Source organism: Chrysemys picta, chromosome 10 (assembly GCF_011386835.1).
Source record: "Chrysemys picta bellii isolate R12L10 chromosome 10, ASM1138683v2, whole genome shotgun sequence".
Taxonomy (NCBI): domain Eukaryota; kingdom Metazoa; phylum Chordata; order Testudines; family Emydidae; genus Chrysemys; species Chrysemys picta.
This window is the reverse complement of record NC_088800.1, coordinates 55,592,608-55,598,607: the sequence shown is the minus strand read 5'-3', so window position 1 is coordinate 55,598,607 and position 6,000 is coordinate 55,592,608. Positions and strand designations below refer to the sequence as shown.

At 55.1% G+C, this 6,000-nt stretch overlaps 1 long non-coding RNA gene across 1 annotated transcript; it reads right to left on the bottom strand.

The window, feature by feature from the left end:
• Positions 1–948: 948 nt before the first annotated feature.
• LOC135973801 (uncharacterized) lies at positions 949–5,067 on the bottom strand. The gene is made up of 4 exons (XR_010590823.1): positions 4,933–5,067; positions 4,589–4,658; positions 3,842–3,901; positions 949–2,697 (listed from the first exon to the last, which is right to left on the bottom strand). It is a non-coding gene; the product is annotated as an uncharacterized LOC135973801 (long non-coding RNA).
• Positions 5,068–6,000: the final 933 nt, after the last annotated feature.

The following is a 6,000-nucleotide window of genomic DNA, read 5'->3' as shown; positions in this document are numbered from 1 at the left end:
TAATCAAACTTAAAGAGCCCAGAGGGACTCCCTCTAGCCTTAGGTTCAAAGTTACAGCAAACAGAGGTAAACACCTTAGCAAAAGGTACATTTACTAGTTGGGAAAACAAAGATAAAACTAACACGCCTTGCCTGGCTGTACTTACAAGTTTGAAATATGAGAGACTTGTTCAGAAAGATTTGGAGAGCATAGATTGATGTCTGGTCCCTCTTAGTCCCAAGAGCGAACTCCCCCCAAAAACAAAGAGCACAAACAAAAGCCTTTCTCCCACCAAGATTTGAAAGTATCTTGTCCCCTTATTGATCCTTTGGGTCAGGTGTCAACCAGGTTACCTGAGCTTCTTAACCCTTTACAGGTAAAAGGATTTTGGAGTCTATGGCCAGGAGGGATTTTATAGTATTGTACACAGGAGGGCTGTTACCCTTCCCTTTATAGTTATGACAAAACCCCTTTCACTAAAATGTCAAGTCTCGCGAACCCCTTCCTCAAAATAAATATTTCCACGGATTTTCTCCTTTACCTGAGTATAAATTATAAAAACAGTAATCTGGGAAATATAAAATTTGTTTTGATGACAAGCTTATTACACACTTCATTATTAATTATTATTTATCATTACAGTATTTTATTACATTATGAAAACGGCAACACTCTTCCAAGATCTTACTTTCGTAGCTTGTATCACTTTGAATAAGTCTGTTATAAGACAAGGCTCCTACGTTTCATGCTGTTTCACACCTGATACTCCTTGATGAAGGTATTTAAGAAGTCAACTTAGAGTTCCTTCTACACAAGCATTCAGGTCTTGAGCAGTCCAGACAAACAACGCACGTTACAACAAAGCTTAAACTTGTTCTTCCTAATAATTTTAAAAACAATATTAGCTGCCTGTTTAATTTTAAAAACAGGAAAAAATATCCACCTCCCTTTGCATTTCTTATAAGGAGTTTTGAAGTTTAAATCTCAGTGTGATAGAGATGCTTGCTTTGATCTGCTTCGCTCTTGGACGTCCAGGGGCTCCGGGCTGCTGGCCCCATGCTGCCCGGGGTTCCTAGGGACAGCTCTGTCCGCCATTAGGGAATTTTTTCCCCGCGGACAACCTGTAACATTTCGCGAACCCCAGTTTGGGAACCACTGTACTAGATTAATTCACCAACACTGCTGCTGTACGTCTGATGTGCAGCGTGTAGTCTGCTGAAGAGCAGATTCAATACGAGCTGTGGCTTCACTCTTCTCTTCCCTGAGCTCTCCTACTGAGAGGTGAACAAGAGAAGTTTGTTCTTGCTTTGAGTCCAATAGCTTGGTGCATTGTTCAAGGATCTCCTATATAAAGATGCTACTTATCATCTGTCTACATCTTTATAAGGCCCCCATCAGTGCAGTATTTGAGTGCCTGTTTCCGCCCAAGTTGCATAACCTCCCTGCCTGTTTACACAACAAGGACATCTATCACTGTCTTTAATGTTGAGAAGGTAAGAGTTTGATTTCAGGTTTTGGATGAGGACAAAATGGAGCCTTGATTACATGCCAGGCGTCTGCTCGTGGAGGTGAGGCTGAACCTGATGATGATGTTTTTTGGATTTGCAGCGTTCGCCTCTGCAGCAGGTTGCCCGGCTCTACTGTCCAAGAGAGGAAGCTCATCCTGGGCTCATGTAATTTTGATCCTGCCCCCTCTTGATAGGGCTGCCTGCCAGAGGTGAATTCTCACTGAGCGATACCCTCCGGGCAGCCTGCATGTAGCTCAGAGGTTCTGGGGAAGATTTGTTGAGGGGCCAGAGAAGGCCAAGCCTGACTGCTGCTGCTTGGCAGGCCACTAGCCTTTTCTCCTGAGCCTTGGTTCCCGGAGGGTATACCTGGCAGCCCTCTGTGCCGTTGGCCACTAATCTCTTGTTTTTCTGTTAGGCTCCATCCAGAGAGAACGGATTGCAGAGGGCAAACTCGAGAGGTTCTGGACTCCTGGGACCTGAATCTTAATGTTTCTCCACCATGGGCAGGTCGGGGAAATACCCTTGTCTCCCGGGTTCCCTATTTAGTTCCCTAATAAGTCACTGGTGATCAGTGTGTGTCCCTAATAGCCCAATTCAAGAGCTGGAGCTTCCATCCTCTTCCCCTCGGTGGAGGAGGAGAAGATGGAAAAGTCCTAGACATACAAAAAGGGCGCCCTAGAGGTGAGTGAGTCTGACCACCCGTTCATTCTGTATGGTGCAAACTGAGCTCGAAAGCCTTGCTTGGTTGGCAGGTGTATGAGTGAGGCCTGTGGAGCCAAATAAAAGGCTCCTGCCCTAGAGATCAGAGCTCGGGTAGATCTTGGTGAGAAAGAGACCCCTCCCTTCTGGAACTCTGCAAGGCAGTAACCTGGGTATCCTCCTGCTTTCTCACAGGTCTGTGCAAGTGCTCTCTTGCCTATATGGGGAGATCTACTGGCAGCCTGCCCATTACTCCTGCGGTGGCTCCTTCTGCTGGACTGTTTCAGCATTGCACCCTGACCCAAGTTTGGTCTGAGCATCTTCAGTGAGTATGCGCCCATCTAGGCTACGTCAGCTGCTGTTTTACACCCCACCTTCCATAGGCTTCCCTCATCCACACAGCAGCGTGGTCCAGCCCATATGATCAGCCTGCCTGTGTGAGCAGAGCATCTAAGTAGCTAGACCTGTGGGAAGAACTATGCCGGAATTTCTCTCCGCCTGAATCTTTGTCTGCAAAGAAGGAAATGGATAACAAAACATGAGTTTGCAACATGCACTTATCTTTAAAAAGCAGCCAACTGCATTGGTTGTAAATAGGGAGGGTGTCAGGAAATGTGGGGAGAGGAGTTTACTGGAGTGAAGGAAATTCTGGCTGCAGCAGCCTTATTCCCCTCTTGCTCAGTGGATTGGGGCTGTGAGAAGTGACGCTGGGTCTGCTTGCGGCCTGCAGTTCAGCCTACGACTCTACGCCACCCCCTGCCCACCCTTCTTGGGCTGACTGCAGCCTCTCCAGGTATTTAAGCACCAGGCCTAGGAGAGTCTGCTCAGCACCTGGCTGGGTTCTGCCTAGTGAGCAGCTGGCAGGGTCAGCCTCTGACAGAACGAGTGCCCGTGATGCGGGGGAGGGGTTGGACTGCACACTCCAGCCCTGGGATGTGTTTCCTCAGCACCTGGCTCTGTTTCCTCAGCTCTGGTGCAGCCCTTTGGGGCATGATCAGCTGTTGAAGGCAGGGAGACTCAGAGGTAGAATTTCATATCCCCATAAGCATAGCTGGGGCTGGGCTGGGGGGTTGGGGTGGTGTCAGCTGCTCCGTGCGTGCAGGGGCTCTTGGAGCTGCCACTTGCAGGGGGCAGGCAGCAATCCAGGCTGGGTTCTGCAGAGTTAGCACCAAATGAGGCTCAGAGGAACCCCCGGCCTCGCCCTTGGCTGGGGCTGCTCAGAGTCCCTGCCCGTGGCACCGCGGCTGGTGAGGGATTAGGGGGAAAAGTCTCCTCCAGCAGCCGGGTCTCCCATAGGAGGTGGTTTCCCTCCCTCTTGTGGAGTCCACCCCCTCTCTGCTTGCCCCTGCCCCCTGCCTGCCAGGAACAACTCACTTCTGACTCCCAGACCCTGCTGACCAGCCATGGCTCCTGCCTGGGCCAGGATGGGAACACCCCACAGGGCAGGGAGTTTCAAACTATAGCCGGGGAGAAGATACCCCAGAACCAGCCCCGAGGGTTTTCTCCCTGCTCCTACGCTCTGCAGGTCACTCCAACTGGGTTCTGGCTCCCAGCCACCGTGCGATGTGGCTGCTGCCCACTGCCCCTAGATCCCTGCTCCCATTTCCCCTCGCCCCTCCTCCCAGCACAGCAATACCCCTCAGCCGTGACTCACAGCAGGGTGGGCGGTCCAAGCCTCCTGCTCTTCTCTGGCTTCAATTGTCCATCATGTATCCTAGGGGAGGCAGGCGGGCCTGGTTATTTAACAGCATGCAGGGCACCAGCCACCGCTTGGATTTCTGTCTTTCAAGGTGCCCCCCATCCCCAATCCGTCCGGGCAGAGGAGGGGAAGGAGCTGGGTGGAGAGTCAGTCCCCAAGATTATTGCCCCACAGAGGCCAGGAGAGGTGTTGTGCACACAAGCCCCACTGGGAGTTGGCGTGAAGCACAGTGTGGCAGAGCTGCTGCCCTGGCTCTTTGCCTGCATGGCTGGTGGTAGCTGGGGTGGGCAGGGCTGGGGCTTCCTGTGAATCTCTGCCCTCCCTGTACAGGCTGCAGGGGGACCTGGCTGGGGCCAGTGCCTCGTGCGGGGTGGGGTGCGGGGGAACCAGGGTGAGACCTTTGGGAGGCAGGATCGCTCCCTCGGGCCTGCTCCTGCTGCAGGTGCCAGGCTTGCCCAGGGCCAGAGCAGAGGAGACCCTCTGGCCGCAGAGCCCTCTAGCATCTGGCTGCAGGGAGTCTTGGTTCCCCCTTTGTCCCAGGGAGATGGGAAGGAGCGGGTGGGGGGGGGAGTTGGGTGTGGTTGTGTGTGGACAAAGGAGGCCAGCCCCAACCCCCTGTTAGCAGTGTGCATGTGGTGCTGGGGCCCGGACTCATGGGGCAGGGAGGGATAATAGGAAGAAGAGCTCCAGCTCTTTTCTTACCTATCAGCTGCTGGGCAGCTGCTGCTCTCAGGGCGTCCTTCTTGCTCAGTCTCCCTGGGCAGTCCTGGAGCTGGGAAGCCAAGAACCCAGTTAGTCCCAAGCCACACATCCTCCCCAGGCTGAGGGGAGCTGCCTGGTAGGGAGGTGAGGAACCCCTGGCTGTCAGAGCCCTCTCCCCCTTGATTCCTCCCATGGGACAGAGATGACTTGTACAGGAGCCATCCTCAAGGGTGGGGGATGGGGCTGAGTCAGTGAGGGGGCTCCCTGGAGCAGGGAAGCTCCCTGTGTGCTTAGGTCCTCCCACCCCCCTGTCCTGCAGGGCCCACACCCCAGAGCTCACTCACCAGGATCCTGCAGGCTTCGCTCAGGAAGGCGGGGATGGCAGGGGCCGCCCCCTCGGCTAGCTGGCTCCGCACGAGTGTACGCAGGGGCTGGTAGCTGAGGAAGGGTGCGCACTGCAGCAATGCCACCCTGCACGCCTGCCAGAGAGGGCGAGAAGGAAACTGGTTGAGTCCCTGAGCGCAACGGGCTGCCAACTCGCAGGCTCTGTGTGGCTTGGGGAGACTCCGCTGTGCCGGAGCAGCAAGGAGCCACCTCTTTGCAGAACCTCCTCTGGCCTGATGGTTGTTCCCCAGCCCCCACAGCCCCCATCTCCAGCTTGGCTGGGTTGAGGGGAGCCAGGCCCAAGTGCTGGGGCCGCGGAGGTACACTCCTGGAACAGGGAAGGGGCCATTCCCTGTGGGTCCCCGGTGGGCGGTTAACAGCACTGCCCGGTGACCAACGTACTTGGCCTCCCCTCAATCTCAGGCACTATCGGGGGCTGCTACTCGGCTGGGGCGCGGGTTGTGGTGGGATTGCTGCAGGAGGCTGGTCATTCCCAGACAGGAGCTAGCACACAAGTGAGGGCAGGGCAGCAGCAATGGAGACCCAATCGGCCTCAGTGACCTGCCCTTCCCTGTGGCCCTGCTTGGGTTAGGTCACTTGCTAGGGGCCAGAGATAGACCTGGACCTGGCCACTAAACAGGGCAGGCTGTAAAATGGAGCCACAGCCGCGGAGAGGCTGGCTGGGCAGGGAGGCTGGAGTAGGGTTACCATTCGTCCGGATTCCCCCGGACATGTCCGGCTTTTTCGGGTTAAAAATAGCGTCCGGGGGGAATTTGTCAATGTCCGGACTTCCCCTCCTCCCCCCCGCCCCATGCAGAGCGTGCGCGCGGTTTACAGACCAGCCGGGGCTCCGACAGCCAGAGCCAGAGCCCTTCCTGCACTTCCCCCCGCCTCTCTCCTGAAACTTGACACCACTCCCCTCCTCCCCCTCCTGCCCCTCCCTCCCTGCATTCACAGATCGCCGGGCTGTTCGTCTGGAGCTCCGACCCTGCTCCCCTCCCCCGCTGTCGAGCGCGCTGCTCTGCAGC